Source organism: Rhipicephalus sanguineus, chromosome 11 (genome assembly GCF_013339695.2).
Source record: "Rhipicephalus sanguineus isolate Rsan-2018 chromosome 11, BIME_Rsan_1.4, whole genome shotgun sequence".
Lineage (NCBI taxonomy): Eukaryota > Metazoa > Arthropoda > Arachnida > Ixodida > Ixodidae > Rhipicephalus > Rhipicephalus sanguineus.
In genome coordinates, this window is record NC_051186.1 from 63,423,966 (window position 1) to 63,447,183 (window position 23,218).

Consider the following 23,218-nt stretch of genomic DNA (forward strand, 5'->3'; position numbering starts at 1 on the left):
TAATACATAGCACACAATAAAAGTATTATTATTATTATTATTTTTTATGTTCATGTAGGCTAACTGAACAGGTGCACGTTGCTTCCATGCGAGCCGCAATGTTCAGTAAAAAGAGACTTACCTAATAGAAAAGACTATTGAGAAGTACTTTTATTTAATTAGTTGAATCAAAAAGTACCAATGCTGAGAAATTCTGAGACGCTGCAACTTTATTACAAATATCATTAATACGCTATGCGATGGAAAATATTGTTTCAAAACCCGAAGCCTCGCTCTCAGGCGTATTTTCTATAACATCTATACCAGCATACTGATGTATTAAACAAGGCACCTGGTTTCTTATGTAATATCATAAGACAAATCGAAGGCGAAAGCGAATGCCTTCTTCTTCTCAGGTTATGGTATTGACCCCCCCCCCCCAACTCTAAAGCTTTCTCCACCCAATGTGGTTTCGTACTGCCTCCGGGATCGGATACCTTTCTGCACCTCTCGTTGTCTTGCAGTGCCTCCGGGATCCACTTTTGACCACCTCTGACAGAGCGATATTGTCATGCGATGACGCCATCATGTCACGCTGTGTGACTTCATGACGACGTTCCAAACTTTACCGACCTGTGGCGTCATGTTGACTTGATCATGATGTCATCACTCACAGATTCCTCGCGTTCAAGCCGACTGCGACTTTGCGTGTTTGATGAGGCATCTAAGGCCTTCGACTGAAGAGGGACAACGTATGACCGCTCCAGTGAACTAACGACACGCGAAGGCGACATCTGTAGCCGCAAGACGTCGACGCTATTTAACTCGACCACAACTGCTCCTTAGGTCGGGAATTTCCTCTTGAGGAACAAAAGGAAGAAAGCAGGACAGAGCGGTGAAAGAACAACAAAACAAAAAAAAAGGAAGAACGCGCGCGTCAGCAAATGTCGGTGACGCCACAGCGGCTCTTCTTAAACGACGGAGGCGGCAGAGCATGTGGCGGTGCTTCGCGCGGCAGTCCAGTGGAGAGGCTACCACCGCAGACAACTGAGAGAGAGCGCACGCGCGCGTTTGCGAACATTGCGAATGGCTTCACCGTATTGCTCCCTACTAAAGGGCGGCGGATGGGGCAGAGCAGTCAGTATCCTTGGATTCAGCTTTCGGTAAAAAGGCAGAAAGAGAGAGAAAGAGAGCGAGAGAGATACTTATGCAGAAAAGCGGTGGGCGCTGTGAGCTTCGCGCATGTGGCCGAAAAAGGCGTTTGAAGTAGCGCATCTCCCCTACTCCTACCGCGGGCGAAATTTGCAGTTTTATTGTATCTGGTTGCTTTTTTTTTTTTCGAAAGTTGCTTTCACCTTCTTTCGAAGCTGTTCAAACAGTTTTATTGTATGTTCATTTGTTTGTTTTCTGAAACTGTTGTTTGGTTTTTCCATGCTACCTCCTACTCTCGAGGGCGGGGTGAAAATAACAGAGCCTCGCTTAGCTTACCGGCCAATTCTAAAGGTCCAGCGCTCCTGGGAAACGTCACGCAGCGCATTCACGCAAAATTAGCTGCGTTCTGGGAATAGCTCAGGCGATTATCTTTAAGGTAGCCGCTCAAGCGTCCTGTTCTAGGAAAATCTTATCCTTTCTATTTCCGTTGATGATTTCTCGGCAAGCGTATTCGTAAATTTTTCGCGTCCCCACCACAGTTATCAACGTGAGACGTGGACGCACTTTCTCAGCAATGATGTTTAAGGATCAATTTCTAAGACAGGAGTGTTATCCACTACCAAGAGCGATTTTATTTTTTCTTCAAGAAGATTGATCCTTCGAGATGCACTAAGGTGCACTTAAAGAGAATTAAGTACATGTAAGCGCGTAATACATTAAAATCTACTAAGGCGGAAGCCTTAGATGTCTCATCAAACGAGAAAATTGACCATCGGCGTCAACGCGAGTGATGTAGAATGTCATCATAATGCGATGACGTCATTGTGACGTCACAAATAACAAACATTGGGGACGTCATCATGATGGCACATAACGTGACGTCACACGATGTTGTCATCACATACAGGGGCGTAGCCGGGGGGGGTGGTTGGGGTGTTTCAAACCCCCCCCCCCCCCAAAATTCTTCAGTTTTGCTTGCGTATATATACATGCGCACATACAAACGCACGCACGAACATACATAAAGTATGGTTGAATACCCCCCCCCCCCCGAAAAAATTTCTGACTACGCCCCTGACCACATAACGCCATGGTATCGGTGCAATCGAGTGAGACTTAAAAGAAGATGGATTTTGCGTTCGATTCGTTTGTCGAATGCCTAAGGGAGCGTGCGCATTTTATTGATATAAATTTTACAGTAGCCTTGCATGCATTAGAACTAAAAATTTGCCGGGGGCATTGTATGCACAATCTGCCCCGCGTACGCGAGGGTGAAGCATTGCTTCGGCCTTGCACTCCGTTTCAAGCGGCGATATATCGGATAAATTATTTCCCGCACTATGAACCAGGCATCAAGAGCTGCTGAACACTAAAGGTTTTTCCTTTGGCTTTTTAGGTTCATTTATATGGTGCTTTGAATAGTAATACCTTCTGCGTGAACGCTCCTCGATATTGGTCCCGCTATGCACGGGGACAATCGCAATTCCTTCATCGACGATTCTGTTCACGGCTGCGGCGAACTCGAATTTAGCGTACCATTAGGGCAGAATAACTTCACTCCCAGTTTCAATGAACATAAATACAAATACTCAGCAACAGAACACGGTGGTAAGAAGGATTTTACTGAAGAAAGTGGCAATAAAAAAAACGAGGCAAGAAGCATATGAAACGGTATATGTACGAATGAAATCCCCTGAGCTCTAGAGCTCTAAAGTCGAGAATTTGAAAACAGCAATGAGCATAAAGGAAAATTTGTTTTCTTTTTGTTCAAAAGATAGGGTTTAGTGTTGGGGTTCAATGCAGATAGCGCGGAGAATAAAAGAAAATGGTAAAGGTGAAAGAACTGCTGACACACCAAATAATGGTCCATAGCTAACAGCACAAAAAGGACTAGTTATATCTGTCATAGTATTTATAAAGGGTCAATGGTTCGAAAAAAAAAAGCAAACGAAAGACACTGGAAATAGGAAAATAGATAAAGACGATGGTTCGCAGAAAAATGATCTGACGATCGCTTTCTTTTGGAACCATTGCCGGTTCAGACGATCTCCTTTCAAAGAACGGCGGCTCTTTCAAATACGAGAAGTAGTATGTTCCTCGGGCTTTGTATTTCTTCTTGTATTTCGCTTGGCGTAGTTCTCTGAAAAGTCATTATATCCTGTCTACGTTTCTTTTTCTTCCCAATATTAACACTCGTACCATATGTGTCTCCATTCCTGCGAGCTTTTCTTTCTTTCTTTTTTTTTCCTGATTCCTACGGGCGGTGTCTGTGAACTCCACATCTTGACTTACAATTTGCGAATGCCAGCTGGGGCTCAGGCTATCTTATTGCTGCTCAAAAAGTAGACCATGAAGACAGTCGAAGCGTATGGGTTGAATAGTCGGAATTTGTTATGTTTAGTGATGCGCAGTTTTGTTTTTTTTTTGTTCGCAGTTCACTGTGTGCTCCCCAAAGCTTGAATATGCGTATATATTAGCGCCGTTCCCGCGTTCGTTTTTTTTTTTTTGCGTTGCTTTCTAAAGAAATAGAGCTTTTTTACTTTACCCTCGAATTTGCCCACTATTCAGGCATATTATCTACTGTTCTTGGTGTCCACTTTTTCATACCACTGGGTTTAGCACATGAAACTTCAAGGTGCAAATTTCAGTTTGGTTTTCGGGCCATAACGTACCCTCCCTCCCCTCCCTCCTTATAATGTCATTTCTTCTATTCCCATTTTATTTGAAATCATTCGTAGGTGACCTCCATTCTCTCATCACCCTCATATAATGAGTAAAATTTCTCATAACTTATTACGAAACTCACTAAAGGTCGCCGCAAAAATTTAAGCTGCTAAAATACGGCTTGGAACGTGTTCATGTGAGCCACGGTAATCACGGAAAATTGAACTAAACACTTCGTGTGGAGTAGATCATAACATGTTAGTGCATAAAAAGAAATTTTATTACCTAGTTGAGGTAAATGCGAAAGGTAATAATTAGTGGCGAGCATAGCAAGTGATGAAGAAACATATCGCCATGTATTTCGCGAACGGCACCTCCAACGTCCCGTTTATTGTCGTAGTTACTCTGTAAAAGGGACCATCCTTAACTATACGCAGCACTATAGCAGTAAATGAACTGGGCGGAGAGGGGGAATTCGCTCAGGCTTAATTGCATGTAACTTCTTGTACCGTCCCTGTTCTCAAGAGTGAAAAAGTAATCGCGCAAGAAAGTGCACACGGTGCCTGAAGGCACCGTGTGCACGCTTTTACATTTGACAATGTAAAACTGTCCCGCCTGGAGAACCGGATTAGCGCCGCATTCAGCATAAATGCGCAGACAGGTTCCTGAAGGAGGAGTGAAGGAAACACTAACACTCTTTTCAGCAAGCTACAAAAAAGAAAGAACCACGAGAATTACTCCTGTACTCTCCGTCTCTCCCTTCCTTCTGCGCCACTCCGGCTAAATGAAGGCCTCCCTAAATGATTTGTACTGCTCGCAAAGAACACTCCTACTCCCTGCTCTCGAGCTCGCTCCTGGCTTTGTGTTCTGATTGGCTAACGCAAGCGCCAGCCTTCGCTGCATACGAAGTAAAATTAGAGACAAAGTACAGCTAAGCCGAGTAGTCGCCATCTTGAGGAAACAATATCACACAAAGCATCTTCAGAGGAAGGCTCGACGCGTAGATAGCAAGTAAAGATTACGATTACATCGCAAATGTAAAGCTCCAATGCCTCTTGTGAGCCAGTACCCAATCAAGAGTCTATGTAGAAGAAACACACCCAGAACGGCAAGCGTTCATCTTATCACGGCGTGAACACCTGCAGCTACATGACTTAAGAAAGGCAGAATAATATTTGTGGACTCCGAAGTAATTAGTGAATGCCTGCTTTCATATCGCGTCTGCCACTCCTTTTCTGGCAGGTTCTGAAAGAGCACTGGGCAGCGAACAACTTGTTCTTCTCTCGTAGTGATTGCAGCCAGCGAAATAACAAGGAGACGCCTGGCAGTTAGAAAAAAATATATGTGCTGCGTCAGAAAAAAGAAGAGAAATACATCTCATCTCTATCTAAGCTGCAAAATTATTACACGTTTGCTAGGAACTCTAGGAAAAACAAATTGTAAACTTGAGCTTGTATTCCCGTCAAAATATAGAAAGTTCTTCTGAAAACCCAGAGATAAGGAAGGCTTATCGGCTCGTGGATGTTAAGATCGAGAAAGAAATAAGCGTTTGTCCTGCTTCCTTGTGATACTTAAGCACCATTCTGAGCAATGCCATATAAACTGCGTCTGCCGAAGACGATAACATTCTAGAAGAAAATGAGCTACAGTAAGTTTTCTTGCGGCTGAGCACTTCAAGAAAGCAAAAATAAATTGTGAAAAGAACTCGTAAATGTGGAAGCATTTCAGTTTCTATTGTCTGCGACGACTGCTACGATAGTCGGCTGGTCTCTCGCATTACAAGGACTGATTGCTTTTCGCTCTCAAGACCGAATGCCTCGTGCGAGGGTGATGTCGACATAGAGCGTCGCCAAATCAGTCTTTTCGCGAAGCATCACGTTTATTTAGCAATTACATACTTTCTCTTTGGGTCCCCCATGATCCTCTTATTTGCCCATCGCCCTGGATTCTTCCGCCATCTTGAGAGGGGAACATAACTACGTACGAATATTAAAAAAGGTATAAGGGAAATAAGGAACAATGCACGAAGACAGCTCTTGCGAACAAGGAAAGAGCAGTCTATGTGCTTGGTGATAAAAGAAGCAATGAAGGTAGATGACAGAAAAGAAACAAATAGGGACAGCCAGAACGATGAATACGCACAAAATGGAAGATCTAGCAGCAAGTGGACGAACGGAATAAAAAGATAAAAGAATAAAAAATCAAGGAAAGAACAAGAAAGGCAAACAGCCAAAATGAAAGAAACGCTTCCTTCAGGATTTAGGGAACAAAGCGAGCCTTCGCCGCCGTCGACAATGTCAAAGAAGCGGCGGATGGGGGAGACTAGGACGTCCGTTAGAAGTGCGACGCTAGGAGAAGGCGCCTTGGATGGTGAATTCTATAGCGTTAATTATATCACTGGTGGCGCCATCCAGGCAGCGAGTGACAGTGAGAAGAAAAACTGATGACAAAGGAATGAGGGGCCAGCCAGGAATGAGTGCAAAGAAAGTGGACGCAGAAGAAGTATAGTGAGGGGGAGTGCTGACGTCTCTTAAGGAGAAGAGCAGGCTGGAAGACAGAACACATTCTGCTGAATGCTGCGGCATAAAAGAAAGTGCACACCGGGGGTCATTGAAGAAAGAAAGGAGAGTGTTTGAATTGCAGTGCAAAGCACTACAACTGTACGTCTTACAGAAGGAATTTGAAAGAAAAATAGACAGTGCCTTGGAAGGTGCGAATTATATATATGCGGGCATTGTGGAGAGCTCACAAAGAACTGCGTCGCAAAGGAAATGCACATCGCCCTATGGAGAAACGGGAAATATACGATATAGCTCTCGTTCCCGTCTCTGCTATGTGCGTTTTTAGCATCAGTAAGAAGTAAAGCGCTGAGGTATATATATATAATAAGTATAAGCCAACAGACTCCCCCTCCGAGCTACTCAAGAATGCTGGGATTCTAACATTACAAAACCGATCAGTACTAGCCCGTTCTAAGCTTTTGTACCAGCTTCTGCATAAGCAGTTTAACATTGATGCCTCCAGATACATTTCCAGAAGTGAAACACGGCCATCGCGACATAAACACACACAAACACTCAAGGAATATCCTTTTCGTACCGAATTTTTTAAAAATTCATTCTTTCCTTTAGCGATAAGAGAGTGGAACGATATCAGCGAGGCCATCACTAGCAGCTGCTCCTTGGATGTGTTCACTTGTTCGATGGAAAATAGCCTGCTAGCGTTGCAGACTTAACTCTCCTGTACTAAATTGAAGATAATCTTGCTTTTCACAGTTTTTTTTTCACCGCGTCCTTTTGGTGTTCGTGGTTATCTTATCATTTGGATGTGTAACTTATTATTGATATATGCTTGTTACTCTCAAACCTTGTATAACTATACGCATGCGTGAAATACTGTCTAAACACATCTGCGTACTCTATCTTGAAGCGATTTGTTTCACATTCTAAAAAAGTTATTTGTGACTATAGTGACCATATTTTGAATGTCATACAATGTAGATACTTTCGTAGTTATATCTGCACCAACACTACTGATATATATATATATATATATATATATATATATATATATATATATATATATATATATATATATATATATATATATATATATATATATATATATATATATATATATATATATATATATATATATACGTGTGTCTGTAATTTGTTTACTCACTTCTTTATCATTGTTTTTGCCCTTCCTGTTATAATCCCTCAAGTGATTGACAGTATTTGTAAATAAATAAATAAAAATAAGTGAAGCCATAGCCGGTATTCGCAAATTAGGGAGTTGGAATGTGCATCTGTATGGCACTATCCATTGTATGAGGCCAAAAAAAACAACAACAAAAAAATGTCAGATCACAGTAACACTGAGGCTGTAAAATACGAGTGATGTCATGTGAAGACGGCTTAAAAGAAAGAAATTTCGCGGAGATATAAGCGACTGAAAGTTTGACAAAGCAGCGGAATGTACTTCGCTTCGTATTTCAAGGGCCCGCTGTTTCGTGAACGTTCACGAAAAACGTTCGTCTGAGCAAGGAAGAACTTGTGGAATGAAAATGGCGCATCACATTATTCTGCTAAGACCCATTACGTTTATAGTTTTCTTTAACTTTTTCGTTCTTTCAACGGCGTTTTTCGTGTAGTCGTCGTCTATGTATGACTGCGATAACAGGGATGGTATTCCTTTTTTTTTCAGCAGTGACTCGTCATCTCCTGCACGAAGTTTTCTTTCGCTCGGCCACCGTCTCCCATCTCACTCACTTTGAGCACTGATCGTAACGTGTTTCTAACATCATTTTATTCGTTTTTGTTGTTATTGTGGCATTATTAACTTATGAGTGCCGTAAGTTCGCATTTCATTCATGGACACACCATTTCGCCGGCCCATTTGCCTCTTGAACCATTCTACAGATGAATGAAAAATAGTCTGTTAGAAACTCTCATGCGCCGTTAGTAAGCTCAGCTAGGGACGAATGAAGAGAAGAATGATCATCTGCGTAACACACATAGTTAAAGGCAAGTCTACAACGAGCCAAATTCACTAGATGTTTCCCTCACGCAACTGCTTCTCCTCGCGTATACGCAGAGATGTCAGGCACATACGAAAAGGAAGCTCTTGTAAGGTGTGCTGCTTTCTGTGAGGTGGCCAGTGACCACCAGGCATTGTCGCTGGCGCAAGCCTGTTTGTGAACATTCCACATGACAAAGGGGAAAGGTGATCGAGGAAACGACTGCGATGAACTCTGAATTTATGCGGTGTAATGGTTTTGTCGCACTACCCTCCTATGCACATAACTGTTATGTTGGCGAAATTTTTCTGTTTTAGAAAGACGCGGGATAGAACAAATCCAGTGTGATGCTGTTGTTGTGACCTCAGGAGATAGTTGATACCCATGAGGAAGAATGGCTACAAAGAAGGGAATAAAATGCACGCACAGTGAAGCAAAAGTAAACGATCAATCACGTAACCCCACGAAGCGCACGTACAAAATATATTACAGATCACCGCTCAAGTTTCTCTACATTCTTATACCGGTTTTCGTCTTCTTCAACAATAGTTCTGCGAACGTGCCGTGACACGTGACAAGTAGAATAACGTCTCGTGAGCCTGCCGGACCGCTCCGCCAGGAAGATATCCGCCGCTTCCGTACAACCCCCATCTCCCACCGCAATGGTAGACTGTACAAAGCTCGGTTCCATGAACCGTGAGCGCTACAACAGCGAGGAGTCCCTGACAACCAGCCCGAAGTCCTCCGGTGATGCATCAGTCTTTGTGAGCCGGGTGCCTCGTAGGCGAGTGTCCTCGACTCCCATGAAAGAGGACTTCGACATTCGCTGGGTCACTCTGTCCTGGTTGGGAAAACCGAACAACCATCCGGAGCCACGGAAAAATTTTGCGGACAGCACTATGCTTTCCATATCGAAGTTGGCCCGAGATATGACCAGCAGGATCCAATACAATGTGGACCTCTTGAGCACCAACTACAGCGTCATTTTCGTCGTCATTCTCGCTGGTTGAGTAGTCTCCAGCGGGGCACAAGTGGTGAGCGTCGTCGCGGTTTGCGCAGTTTGCGCGACCCTCAAGCTTTACGAGGACCAGGAGACTGCGCTCCTGTGGCGGACAGGGTTGACGATGAGCACAGATGGCTGACTGTTCGCGGCCGCCGTAGTGGTATGACTGCTTTTGCACGCGACAAACATGCTCGCCACTGTCGTTTGGTCACTTGGTGCTTTCTTGTTCTTTGCCATTGTTCATGCCACCAAGCATGCTGGACTTGGCTCACCCATCAAGTGGTTCGTCATGTAAGATGCCAGCGGTCACCTTTGACTGACATTTCAAGGCATCGTGTTCGTGAATTCTTTTTTCTCCGAAGTATCAGGGAATATGTTTTTTGTGATTTTCTTAAATATATGTGGTATTACGAAAATGGTTAATGGTTCATCATCTTTGATTTCTTGGCCGCATACTTATTTATGGATCTTCATGCCGCGCCGTTCCATTCTTAGTTCTTTATTTTCTTTTAAACTGTAATGAATTACTCTGTCCTGCTGTCAGAGAGGCTAAATTAAAACTCGCCACAGCCGGGAAGTATCGTTGTTGAGATAAGTTGGGCGCTTCTGGTACATGATGGGACGGTATACAAGCAGTACACAAGCGGCAATTCTGACTCAAGAAACAATGGAAATTAGCATAAATGCCACAGCCCGTAGGTTTTGGTGGATGAGCAGGTGTTTACGCTTGAGAAGTGACCTGCAAAATTTGTAGCTTTTCTTACTGCTTGAAACATAGGTTTGGCATCAAAGCTTATGGGGCCCTCCAACACTTTTACAAGCAATCATCGAATAACCTCACTATCGGAGTTTATTGCCTCGCAAAACTATAGTCGCAAAACATCTTTTTAACCCGCCAAGTACCAGCGCAGTTACAGGGCTTCGTCACACGCTTTCAGCTCCTTCTCTCTCCTTTCGTCCCATCTAGCGCGCTGAAAGCTACACAGAAGTGTATGTCAAAGGAACACGAAGCTGCGTCAGCGCACGTCATGAACTTCAATATGTTCAAAAGATCCTTAAATCATCCACTGTCCGTACTCTTCCCACTGACGTAGTCGAGCCCGCCGATGACGTAATTCTCCGAGAGAAAGCGCGCGGTTTCTAGCTCTCTCTGAGATAGTTGTAAATTCCTTGCCGCGTGCAGTGCTATATCACTTGGCTCACACGTTCACAGGAGCCTCGAATACTGAACGGCTGCGTTTTCGGACCACGTTCAAATAGCATCGCAGTGCCATTCGAAGGTTTCCTTACACTGATCTGACGGTACGTTCTGTCGGCGTGCTAATAATGCATCTGTGAAATTCTAAAGTGGCATGTTAAATCTGCTGCTCTATTTTCAGACACAGTGCCACACGCTTGATTTCTTATAGGATAGCGAAAGTACCAAAGCAGGTACTGGTGTTTTGTACGTATGGCTACTGCTCCGTTTTATTATGCAGCAGTCTCTTTGAACTTTACCTTAATTATGTTATTATATCTTCACATTCTAGTGAGCATTACATACGCTACATAGCAATGGTGATCACTTACGTTCATGAGGTGAATGCTCCGTGGCATAAGTGATTATAGGCTGGTAAAAATCGCGACAGGCAATATAGGTTAACAACTTTTAAAAATTTTATTCGTTATGCGTCGTTGCATAGCCAGAAAACGCTGTTACAATCGTTATATTGAATCATGTTCCCAAGCAGTCTTAGAGCTTCTTCATGCATTAAGCCTGCTGAACGAAAAAAATAAAATCACTTTTTCGGTTGGATTACCGCTCCCTCTCACGAATTATTCCTTAAAGATTATTGCTGAGAAAGTGCGCCTAAGTACCACTTCTGCACCTATGGTAATGATGAATGAAACTTACGAAGAAACCTTACCGTAAACCGTTTAGAGAAATACGCGGGAGAAGATCTGCTCGATGACAGCACTTGAAGCAAAGAGGGCCATAAAACGGCTACCTTAAAGATAATCGCCTAAGCGATTTCCCCGAGAGCAGCTAATCTTCCATGAACGCGCTTCGTGACGTTCAAGAGGAGCGCAGGATCTTTAGAAGCTGCCACCAACCTAAGCGATGCTCTCCTTCTCTCAGCCACGCCTTCGCGAGCGGGAAATATAAAAAAAAAATGAATAAAGAGCAGGAATATAACGAACAAATTGACTCGGAAGCTCCGAAAGAAGGCAGAAGCAATTTTTGAAATAAATAACAAGAAAGCAGAATTTATAAAAATGGCAAAGTGAGAGTTAACTGCGTAGGCGGACGAAGAACGTCGGACACCGAGCGCCATCTTCAGGCGCTCGCGTGAAGCACTCAGCGCCCACCCCTTCCCTGTTTTGGTCGCTCCCTCTCTCTCTTTCTTGCTTCCTGCGTTGATCGTGCATCCTTCTCGACCTCTATCCCTTTCTCTGCTTCTCTCTCTCTCTCTCCCTCTCTCTCTTTGTCGAACGCTCAGCGTCGAGGAGGCTGTCTGCCCTGCCTCCTCCGCAACCGCTCAGTGGGAGCTGTGCGGTGAAGCCATTCACACGGTTCACACACGCGCGCGCGTGTGCGTGCTCTCGAAGTTGTCAGCGGGGTGGTTGCCTCTCCATCGGACTGCCGTCGCTTGCTCTGCCGCCTCCGTCGTTTAAAAAGGCGCCGCCGCGGCATCGCCGGTGTTTACCGATATACGCCTCGCGTTTATTTTTTTTTCTTTGTTCAAGTTTTTCCCCAGCGTTCTGCCACGCTCTCTTTCTTTTTCCTGCGAAGCGGAAATTTCCGGCCTGTGAAGGAGTTGCGGCCCACTTGGAGGGTGACGACGTCCCGACGCCGCCTTCGTGTCGCCAGCTCGCTGGAGTGATCGCCCCTTCGACCACACATTTTTGGTCGTCTTTGTTGTTCTTGCTCTCCCGGAGTTCCAGCCACTCTCGCCTCTCCTTCAAGTCTGACGTGTCGACGAGTTGATCGAAGAGTATCCTCCTTAGAGCGCACTGCTTTCGCGGTGGCTTTCCAAGTTTAACGCTTCGAAGACCCGCCGCTGCCTGTGTACCGCTGGATGAGAAGATCTGTGCGCCTGACAGCCTTCGGCAGCCAAAGCAAGCCATCTTAAATACCGGGACAATTTCTTCTCTTTGTCTGCAAGAAGAGGAATTGCATCTCTGTGTGAAACGAGTTTTTTCGAGAACACTGAGGGACTGATACTTTGTTCATTTATCCTGCGAACAAGGAATTTCCCTGACTCAAGAAGTGTCGAACTGAGGCTTGTGCGCTTTCACTCTCGAAGGACTGTCGTTTCCACCGCTCCCCAAGTGACTGGTATCAACAAGACGAGTGCTAACTTCGATGATGTGGTTGCTTTCGATAGTGCACCCTAATTGGAACCAACGGATTTTAAGACGCACCATCGCTCACGTGTTAACATCTGTGTGACGTTGCTCTGCTACTGACCCGGATATATTTTCGTCCGGACTGGTTGAAATTCGTGGTCCATTGAAGTACCGTCAAGTCGACCAGGAAGCGAAGGCTCCGCATTCATTTCCTCGTGGTAATAATGTGTGAGTGCTTCCTGAAACTGCTTTAGCGTGTGCCGAGAGTGACTGCGTAAAACAAGCGCTGGAGTAAATTTGCTTGTTCGGTGCGGCGTGACTGTGCGAAGGATTCACCTCGCCTCTGGATTACACTGTGGATTATTAATGGCTAGGAGCGCAGCCACTGAACTGCGTCTGGTCTCGGTGTGTGTTCGCAGTGTTGTGTGAACTCTTACTATATCTCTGCGGATACTTTGCTTCTCACTTAAAGAAGAGTAGCGGGAACGAAGGCTAAACCGTGAACTCTTTGAAAAAATAACTCCTGTCGTTTCGTTGACAGTAACAACAATACTGTGAAAACGTGCACGGCGTCACCAGTAAGAGGAACAATACGGAACGCAACCGTATTCCGGTGACTGTTCATTGGACTTGAGGATTGCGACGACGCCGAACTGGCTCATCAGATCTCGACCAGGCCGTTTTTCCAACTGGATAATTGTAGAGGTAAGAAATAAATGCACGCTCTTGCACAGCGATATTTTAAAGAAAACAATCCGTAAGTGCTTCTCTTTAAACTTTCTTGGCAGTATTTTAAGGGCAAGAAAAAAATTGTCGCTTTTAAGACGCTTTTTCCAATATACCCTTATTTTGCGATCCCTCTCAAACGATATAACAAGATGCAATCTCGACAACGTCTGAGGAATGTAAAGTTGGCTATTAACTTAACCATGCGTAACCGTCGCTTAAAGTTACACTCTGCAAAGCATGGAAACTTCAGTACTTTCAAATGGGACAGCTTCAACGAAAAAGCGTAGACAAAAAAAAAAGACATTGATGTGGATAAGTATACCGAATTACTTTAGCGATAGTTTCAGTGATCGTCCTGCATGGCATGTGATATCACGGAACAAGTATAACAATAGCATAATTAACAGCTTATGTCACAAGCGACATGCCGTGATTTAGTCAACAAGTGATCTCAACATTACGTTGCAGCAAACAAAGGTATTTATTGTATTTGAGATTGTCAGCGCTTTAGAAGTGCCGCCGCAATATGGCTTCACTTGAAGGACACTTTATGTGAAAGTTAATATAGTGTACTTTGGGACATGGCTATCTCACTTGGTAAATAACTTTTAAACAGCAACAAACGATAATCCACCAAAGTTATTTTTTGTTCAGAAATGCTGATCTCGCCACGGTGACGTTTTTCTGTTTGCGACGCTCTCAAAGACAAAATGCAAGTTTTCATGTGAGGCATCTGTTTCCAAGGTTCAAAAAATGTGGTACCATGTATTTGGCTATTTTCTACCTCTCTCGCAATCACCTTCGTAAATATTACCTGCTCCTTATACACCCCAAGCGCAGTCAATTTATGCGCAAACACCGTGCAGTAATATTTCCACGCTTTAATCGTACAAGTCGTTCTTTAATGTTATTATTTCTACTCAAGTTAACATGGCAAAATATAGCATGCAAATTTAATGCAACGTGTTCGAAGGAACTCTTACAGATATTTTTTTGTGTTTGAAATGAAGTCGTCAGATGTATACGACCGCAGTGTTGAAGAAAAGTATATAGGAAAGTTGGGCGTCTCGACATCCAAGCGCCGCAGTTAAATCACACAACAGCATAATCGAAATGTAAGTACCTTAAGAGGCTCTCGACAAACTTCCTTCCAAATAAAAAAAAAAGGAATGCTCGTGTCGATGGCAGGGAAATGCACATGGGACACGAGCCAGGACTACATTCTTTTTAAAGCAACAGCTTCAAAGAGCTCATCACAGCAGTAAACGAATGCCGAGGAATATATTCGTGGCTTGCATGACAAGAAGCCAACTACGAAATTCGAACGTTTATGGCAAACCAAAAAAATATATAACATTCTGCCTGTTTTATATATAGCGCGCGGCCTCTCATCATGCCCACCATTCACCTATGTGATCACCTTCGTCTGTAGAATTCCATGCAAGATAGAACTTCAGGGGGATGAAAGCCTGAAGCGATGAAATATTCATTGAACAGGCAATGTCGCTGGAGCCGACTTTTCGGCACGGAGACTGGACGAAGACAAGTCCACTTCCCTAAACGTTGGCTCCAACGAGATTTCGTGTTCAACCAATTCTGATCAACCTTTGTCTTGCGGCGTGTGACCAAGTGTTCATGGATAATAATAAGTTTCACGACTAAAATGTGATCGAATGCTAACACATGCTATGGTTTCGGAATCGACGTCAACGTTTGCTACTTCACATTATGGCCGCTTCACCTGTGATTTCTTTTTTAAATCAGAAGGGCACGTATGTTATTGTGGGTCGTACGTTATTGTGAATGTAATGTGCTACTTAAAACACTGACATATTAACCTACTACCATAATACATGCTTACATGCCACTTGAGTTGCCTATTCATACATTCGTAATTGCCACCTAATCCAAGGTTGTCTGCAATAAGGTACCTGACAATAGAAAAAAAAAAGACGAGAGCGTGAAATAAAAAAAAAACTAGTTTCCAGGTGAATCATTAGGTGATTGGTTGATTTGGTAGGCAGAACCAACCAAATCAAGATGCCCCGTAACTGCAGCCATGCCAAAATGACACAAATATTTTTAAAAAATTACACCATCTCCCGCTAAAGGGCACCATGAGGCGATGCGAAGCCGGAGCACTTGCATGATCGCGTTCCGTTGGCGTTCATTGGGCATGCTACCGACCTCGCGTCGTGGAACGCGTAGAGGGACGCTACGCGCGTCGTATCTTCCATCTAGCCTGGCCGTTAATTCTCACAGGGCGAGCGGGGAACGCGTTCGACAGGCGGCCGAGAGGGGGGCAGCGTAGGAGAGGAAAGAGAAGGGGAGGGGACGCGCATGCGCTCGAGCTCATCGCGGCGTTGCGCAGGAGAGAATTTCGGCATGTCTAGCCCGCGCTTCAGAGGAAGAGTGGAAAGGGGGAGGGGAGAGGGGAAGAGGAGAGGGGTATGGGATGTGGAGAGGGGAAGGGGAGAGGGTGAGCCGAGAGGGGGAGTGGAGAGGGTATGCGCATGCGCAGTAACGGCGGTCACGCCGCACACCACCACCACCACCACCGGATTGAGCTCCGCCTTAAGATACTTCGCATCTAAAAAAAGAATACAATCGCTGCCTGGCAGACGACAGGTTACATAAAATAAACCATGACAAGAAGATCATTTTTTGTAGCTTTTGCTCATACACCGTCAAGTTTCATCCACACAGACAAGTTACATGGTGTCAAAGAATTCCATCTCTTCATATGTCAGACGAATAGAAGGCTTTCTTTTTTTATTATTGTTCATACTAAACCATGTCATGTCGCGTTTCCGCTAAAGTGTTTTTTCTTTGTTTGTTCGCAAAAACAGCCCTTATAATTTCCTACAATATTTTTTTCTTTAGGTGTCTTCGTTTTACCGTGCCCCGCTATTTCTATGTCCTTGCCACATTTGTACGATGGGGACGCGACAGCCGTGACACGTCTCAAGAGATGAGCTGTGTCACAGAGGGCAGGAACACGCGGAAACCATTTTTACGGGCACTATAAAACAGAGTTGACGCATGGATGTATCAGAAACGCACGTAGAGACATGGAAGAATCAGTACTTATTCCTTTTGCGTTGCGCAGCATTCAATGTCATATTGCTTATGATGGGCGCTTGCGCTTTGCACGTTTTACATCCGCCTTGATACAACATTCGTGGTCTGGCAATACACTCATCATTATTAATAACGTACCTATGGTGTGTATGTTTGGTATTAGGTAACCATAAATGTTTTGTATTTGCAACTTCGAAGAAATTTAAATGAGCTACTATGCTTTGGTTTAACTTCTCGAATCGGTTGCCTGCCGTATGCCGGAACACCTGCATATCATCTGCAATGACATTCTTTCGGATTATCAGACCTTGGTTTCCAGATTATGCTGTTACGAGTGTAAACATTCTGCCTGAACAACCATTTCATTCAACCATTTAAAACATTCGCGTCACAATTGAAAGGGACAATTGTTATTGTAATATGTACAATTTGTATAATATGTACTATTTGTGTGCATATGGTGTATATGTGATCATTGTATATGCCATAATCACCCGACACCTGGAGTAGCAAGCCAGGCGACAAACCAAGCTAACCTCTCCGGGCATTTCATTAAAGAATCGTATCTCTCTCTCTCTCTCTAATATGTTGAAATGTAACCAAAGCCACAAATTGCTTTGTTACATAGCAAAGCATCCTAACACAAAAGCATACTTCACAGGCTGTAGTTGACAAACCAGACAAGGAGATTTAAAAACGGCTCAAGACAGAGAGAATAAAGATGAAAGAAAGGCAGGGAGGTTAACCAGGGCTGAGTCCGGTAGGCTAACCTGCACTAGAAAAAGGGGGAGGGGGAATAAAAGTTGAGAGAGGAGGAATAAAACAAAAAAGGTGAGCGACGTAGGCGTGAGGTAAAATATCAAGCTAACAGTTCAGCCATTCTGGCACAAAGATTTCAAGCATAATGATGTCCTGCAAAAAAAAAAAAAATAAAGCCCTTGGACTTCCAGGCTACTGTAGATGACGAACACACGCGTGCGCCCCGCGATTGGTTGGTCCAGATAGCTCACTGTTTCAAGAGATTCTTCATAAAATGAGTGCATCCATGATCGTTTTATCACTCCTCATAACCCATTTAGCAGTCGCAGTTATCATTGGCAAGAAATATTAATGGCGTATTTAAGGGCGGAGTAACACAAATGCTAGCGGCATTGTCAATTGAGATTTTTTGAAAAACGATGTAAGCACGTATCTTTGACACGTAATTACCATAGTTTGTGAAGGTACAGCAACGCGAATAGCGCTAAGTACGTTAAAAGTGCAGCAAAGGCACGCTCGGTCTTTCATGGCACTTGTTCTGCTTCATTTTTTGATGATTAGATTCTGCTCGCTCATTTATTGCTCTACGTACGCCTTAACATTGTCGCACCATAATTTACGGGAAAACCAACACTCCGGCGTAACATTTATGTCCACGAAAGCATTATATACACAGTCACTGTCTTCCTGAAGGCGAAGCCGCAATAAAAGAAAAATCACTATATTTATTGCGCAATACCGATGTCGTAACCCCATATTTTGAAACCTCCGCCCGCATAGAGGGAGCCGCCTCTTTACCCCCCGGGAATTATTGTAAGAAATGTTATGCACTTTAAAAAAACTCAAAGGACTTTCTTCTTTAGAGTCTACTGCCAGCAGAGTGGTTCACTGCCATTATTTCATGGTGCTCTTTTCGCGTTTTATTGTTATCAACCGTGTCGGAAAGGTAATCATTCTTACTTTCAAAGTATGGCTGTAAATATTGGAGCCCTGTATCTAAAATGCTGTGAAAACCTGAATTTCCAGATCCAGATTGCCTGAAATACACGTTATCTCTTTTTTCCTTGCTACGTCAGAACGTTTTTTTCTCCACCTCAACATCTACACTGGCTGTTGCTTGAAATGCCATTTGAATGAAAAATGGTAGCAAAAGAAATACTATGTACCAACAATGTTTCCAACAGGGAGTAGAGAGGTACAAGCAGAAAAGAGCCATGCCCGATAATGATCGCTACTGAAAAAGCTTTCTTTTCGCCATATACATAGATTGCTGCTTTTGTAAATGCGTTGAAAAGAAAGTTGAACGGACTCGGGGCGCATTTTGCAAGGCTTTCGAAAAATCAAGCGCCATTGACGCAAGGGCGTTTGCAGCAATCATCTTCGCGCGCAGCCGTCTTTCCCATGTACGTTTTTCTTCGTTTCCATGCTTAAAGATATCTGAGAATTCACCGAATGGTCGCGAAGCACGCGCATTTCTCGATTTCAAGAGAAGATATAAAGATTTTCAGGACTGCAAGAAAGAAGTCATTTTCTGTTGAAACTCGTGAAAAGAGTTAACTGAGCTCTGCTTATCTTGAGCAACGGTGCGATGGCACTTCGCTTCTTGCTCACGCTTTTCCGTGAATCCTGCCTTAATGGCACGTCCTCGATTTACGAAATCAGTAAAGCGACTATCGAGGCACCAGCAGCTTTGATCATCACCACGTTGCTTGTTGCGTTGATCTCGGCACTGGTGCAAAACTACGAGAACATTGTAGTGCTTGCAGTGAGTACTGCTTAAATACAGTACCTATGAGAAGTTGGCATTTATTGCGCGCTGTAGGCAAAATATGATAGAATTAACTCTGAATCTAGAACTCGCAGGAGTGACCCACGCCCCATGTGCTATCGAATTTGCAGTGGAACGATATAACAGTGGACGCATGTTCTCACTGCGAAGTGTAATCAATAAATTTGTGTGAGCCGATTACATATTGGCGTTTATTACTAATTTTGCCCGAGCATCACGCATACCTAGTAGGAGCACTTGAAAGCAGTCCGCTCAAAAAGAAATAAAAAAGAAACCCTTAACATCTCGTGAAAAAGTAGCCTGGGTCGCGTCGTTCGAATTCTATTTACAAGAATTTCATTGCTGCTTGGGGGAGTGATATCCGACGGTGGCGTGTGCGTTTAGTGCTACAAGTTTTTCGACAGAGAAGCAAAAATACAATGACCCGCGGAAATGAGATACGGGTAAAGTTGAGAAACAAGAACTTCGCTTCTTAAGATTTCCAGTTTCGCGGGATCTGAAACTGCCGCGCCATTAGAACAATTCAAACTTACGTCTTCTCGGAAGCGAAGTGTCTTTCTCCATCTCCTGAAGCTCGACTCTGGAAAAACGAAAAGGAAAAAATATGTCTCATATACGATTCATAAGTGCTGCTTTCGGAAAATAAAAAAAAAAGAAAGAAAGAGAGGTATGTGCCCGAAAATTCCCGGAAAGAACTCCGACCCTGATTACTCCACTTTCGCAAGGAACGCATTCGAGAATTACGAGAAGATAAAAAAGGAATAACGGGGAAAGTAATCACGAGGTCATTAATGCAAAGTAGATTCATTAATGGGCACCAAAATATCAAGTTCAGGCTCCAAAGATATATTCCTTCTATTCCTTTGGACCCTAACGGGCAGGCCTGGAATTCCTGCTCTCTCATTCTCGAAACTGCGCGAGGGAAATAGATCTGAAAAAAAAAAGAAAACCGTAAGAACAGTTCGAAAAAAAAAGAATAAGGAAAGCTATGCGAAGAATACGTTCGCAACGGCAGAGGGCAGTTTTTGTAACTACGCGCGCAATTGCAAACACGGTTTATACTTCTTGCGTATACGAAGCGAGAAGCATTCATACAGTACGGAATCCAAATGACCTCATTTGCGGATGTGGATTTCGTTGGAATCGGAACTGAGTAATTGTAATGTTCTACCTCTTTTAGTTACTTTGTAGGGAGAGTATTTCGACTGTTCTCGCACAGAACGAGGTCGTAGGTACTTCTCATGATAATTGCGAGAGTGCTACTTTCGAGCAACTGAACGAGCACGTTTCTCTCGGAACTAGTAGTAGTTATAATGTAGGCTGAACGTTGTTTTTACAGCAAAGCGGAATGTGGCTAGGAGGTGGAAAAATTGGGTGTTTCGTGAGTCCGCGAGTGCGCGCAAAACACAATGACGCAGCAAGGTTAGCATATGCGACATCGAATGGTTTTCGCGCTTGCCCTAGTTTCTCTTAAGGTTTTGTCAGCATACATAACTAAGGACGACACCCGGCGCAACATGTACCTTTACCCATAAAATCCTTTGTGCGTGTTTATTATCCTTCAAGCTAACAAACGCAAAACTTTGAATCACGCATCTGTTAAATGCGGGCGAAAGAGAAACGGAAAGCTACAACACAAGACACTTCGAAAGATCCGAGCTGATGATAAAACACAAACGCCGCATGTTTGCGCTGTGTTGGTTATCTATCAGTATGGAATGCATGAGCGGCAATTTTTTTGCCTGAAGTACAGACGTTGCAAGAGCAGGATTGAAGTGCCTCAGACAAGCTGGCCGATGTTTAGGATAGAAGGGCCTATGTATGTTAAAAGCGCCTTGTCATCTTAGTGCCTTAGCCTTAAAAGGGCTAGTCGCTGAAGTCACTTTCGCGTTGTGTCGATGGCGGTGCTTGCCATACGCACGTGACATCAACGATTAGCCCCTTTAAAAGCTAACACACTATGACATGGCGTTTTTGACAAACATCCATCACTCGTTACTTCGGCCAGCCTTGTCCCGCTTACGTTCACCAGGTATCTTCGTTTCTATGCATTCGCAGTATTCGGATCACTGTAGTTACTTATGAAGCGTTGCCGAGAGGCACATTGTTCCTGTTCATGCAACCTCCGTAGCGCGTCGTGTTTCCAAACAATGGCTTCACCCTTTACTTTTGATTATTCTGAAGTGCCAGAATCATGCAGAATAAAACCTCGCTTGCGAGTTCGGTCGTGTGAGCTACATTCCACTGATAAATTAATGCTGTCTCTCTGCAACCACTGATACGCAGCCAGAGGCGGCAAAACATAGACCTGCTTATGTTTAGACAAAACATAGACCTGATTATGTTTGACATAATCATGGGCTGACGAATCTCCGTGCTATGACGTGCCACTCTGGCATGCATGTAAGCGATAAAAGAAGTAAAGCGGTGCGACAGGGCAAATTAAGCTGAATTTCGCTCTTTGTTTCCAATGAACAATCAATAAACAGGTATTGGGCACTCAGACATAATTATCAACCTTGCAGAAACATGTAACTTTCTTCGAAATCCTATGTTAATATACGGCAGTCAGGTATACAACGAGAAAATTACTCATATGCCAAAAATCAATTTGCTCACGCAGATGATTACCACTGCGCGTGGACTGCAACGTGCCGCAACAATACGGAAACAAAAATAAAAATAAGAAGAATTATCAAAATCTTCACCAACTTCGTCTACTGCGTCCGTATTTTAGAAGCGCTACTCGAGTTTCACATTAACTGGAGTTTTAATCTATACGCTGTCGCTGCCACGGGAGAAAAAGCACGAGGACCGCGCATCGGTAGCTCTTCATAAGTAATTACAGTGATTCGAATACCGTGTATGCGTAAAAACGAAGATAGCTGATGAACATAAGCGAGTCTAGGAGACGCGACGCAATTTCCTAATGCAGCCTACGTTGATGTAGACATCCCTCGGGGCACTCGCCATAAGCACCATAGATTAGTGTAATCTTTCATATTTTCCTCGAGAGTTGTATGGCTCGACTCTGGATTCTGATTTTTTTTTTTTTTTTGCGTCTAGGAGACCGTAAGGTCTGCTTTATTGCAAAATTTACGGCACGGTTCTCAAGAAGCTCCGGTGACAGGTTCTGTCGCATACGTTATTCAAGAACTTCGTCGAAAAGAAGCGGCTTCGCAACGAGCTCTGAAGAGAGGTGTATCTTTTTTTTTTCTTCGACGCTCAAGCGTGGATTAGTCGTCGATCTCACCGTTGCCATAGCTCCGGTTGAATCTACAAATGCGGTCTGAAAAAGAGCGAAGATGATGTTAAATAAGGAACGCCTTTGAGCCTCGGCCAGATTGGAAGGAAGCGTGGGGAACTAGCCTGGGGAATTTGAGACAAGGGGAACGCGAAAGTGACAGCAAAAAATGATTGCGTGGTAAGTGTCTTGACATTTAGTTCCCTGGTGGAACGAGGAATGAAAAAATTTCCATTCACGTAAGTTTCTTTTTTTTCTTCTTCTTTTTCTGAAAGACAAAGGATAGCGCGTTTTCAGAAGCGTTACAGTAGTCTCGTCGGCGTATGTGAAAAAAACTTTTTTGCGTATTTTTTGTAGGCATTTGATATTTATATCCGTCTAGAGTGCGCCGTTTTTCGTTGGCGATTGATTTCGCAGCGTAAAGGATTTGTGCCCTTGTAGATGGGAGTTGTAAGCCTGCTCACTCCCTATTTCCTCTCCGTCCTCCTGTACTTAGGTACGCACATCCAACAATAAATAATAAAAAAAAATATTCAATAGACACATTTAAATAGCGCTATTCTTGATGCAGTTGGTAAAATTGTTTTGGCTCAACCAAATACCCAGAAAAATATCGCATTATTTCTTGAACTTCGCAATGTTGGCTACAATATCCACGTGGTGCGTCTCTAACCCACAATTAGTAGCCTTTATTACTTTTTATTATTTGATTTCACTTGCTAACTAGGTTCAGTAAAGTACAGTTACTGCGTGATGCATCTCGTGAATTAAGGATCGCAGAACACGAGTCGACGCTGCTATTCTATACAGCCTGCCTTTCAGAGATTATCAATGAATTTTACACGGCATTTTTTGAAAGCAATATATTTGCAAGTGTGTATCGCGGTCTACAACAACGAAACTTTCATATTATTAATACTTTCAATTTTATACACATGGCCAGACACTAGCCACTGCGTACGTTTT

General features: G+C 43.6%; 1 protein-coding gene across 1 annotated transcript in view; it reads left to right on the plus strand.

Moving 5' to 3' along the window:
- Positions 1–11,847: 11,847 nt before the first annotated feature.
- The window catches only part of LOC119373332 (maltase A2), a 70,468-nt gene continuing 59,097 nt past the window's right edge, over positions 11,848–23,218 (plus strand). Inside the window, exon 1 of the mRNA XM_037643359.2 lies at positions 11,848–13,355. The gene's annotated coding sequence lies outside the window, so the exon portion shown is untranslated. The remainder of the gene's footprint in view (positions 13,356–23,218) is intronic.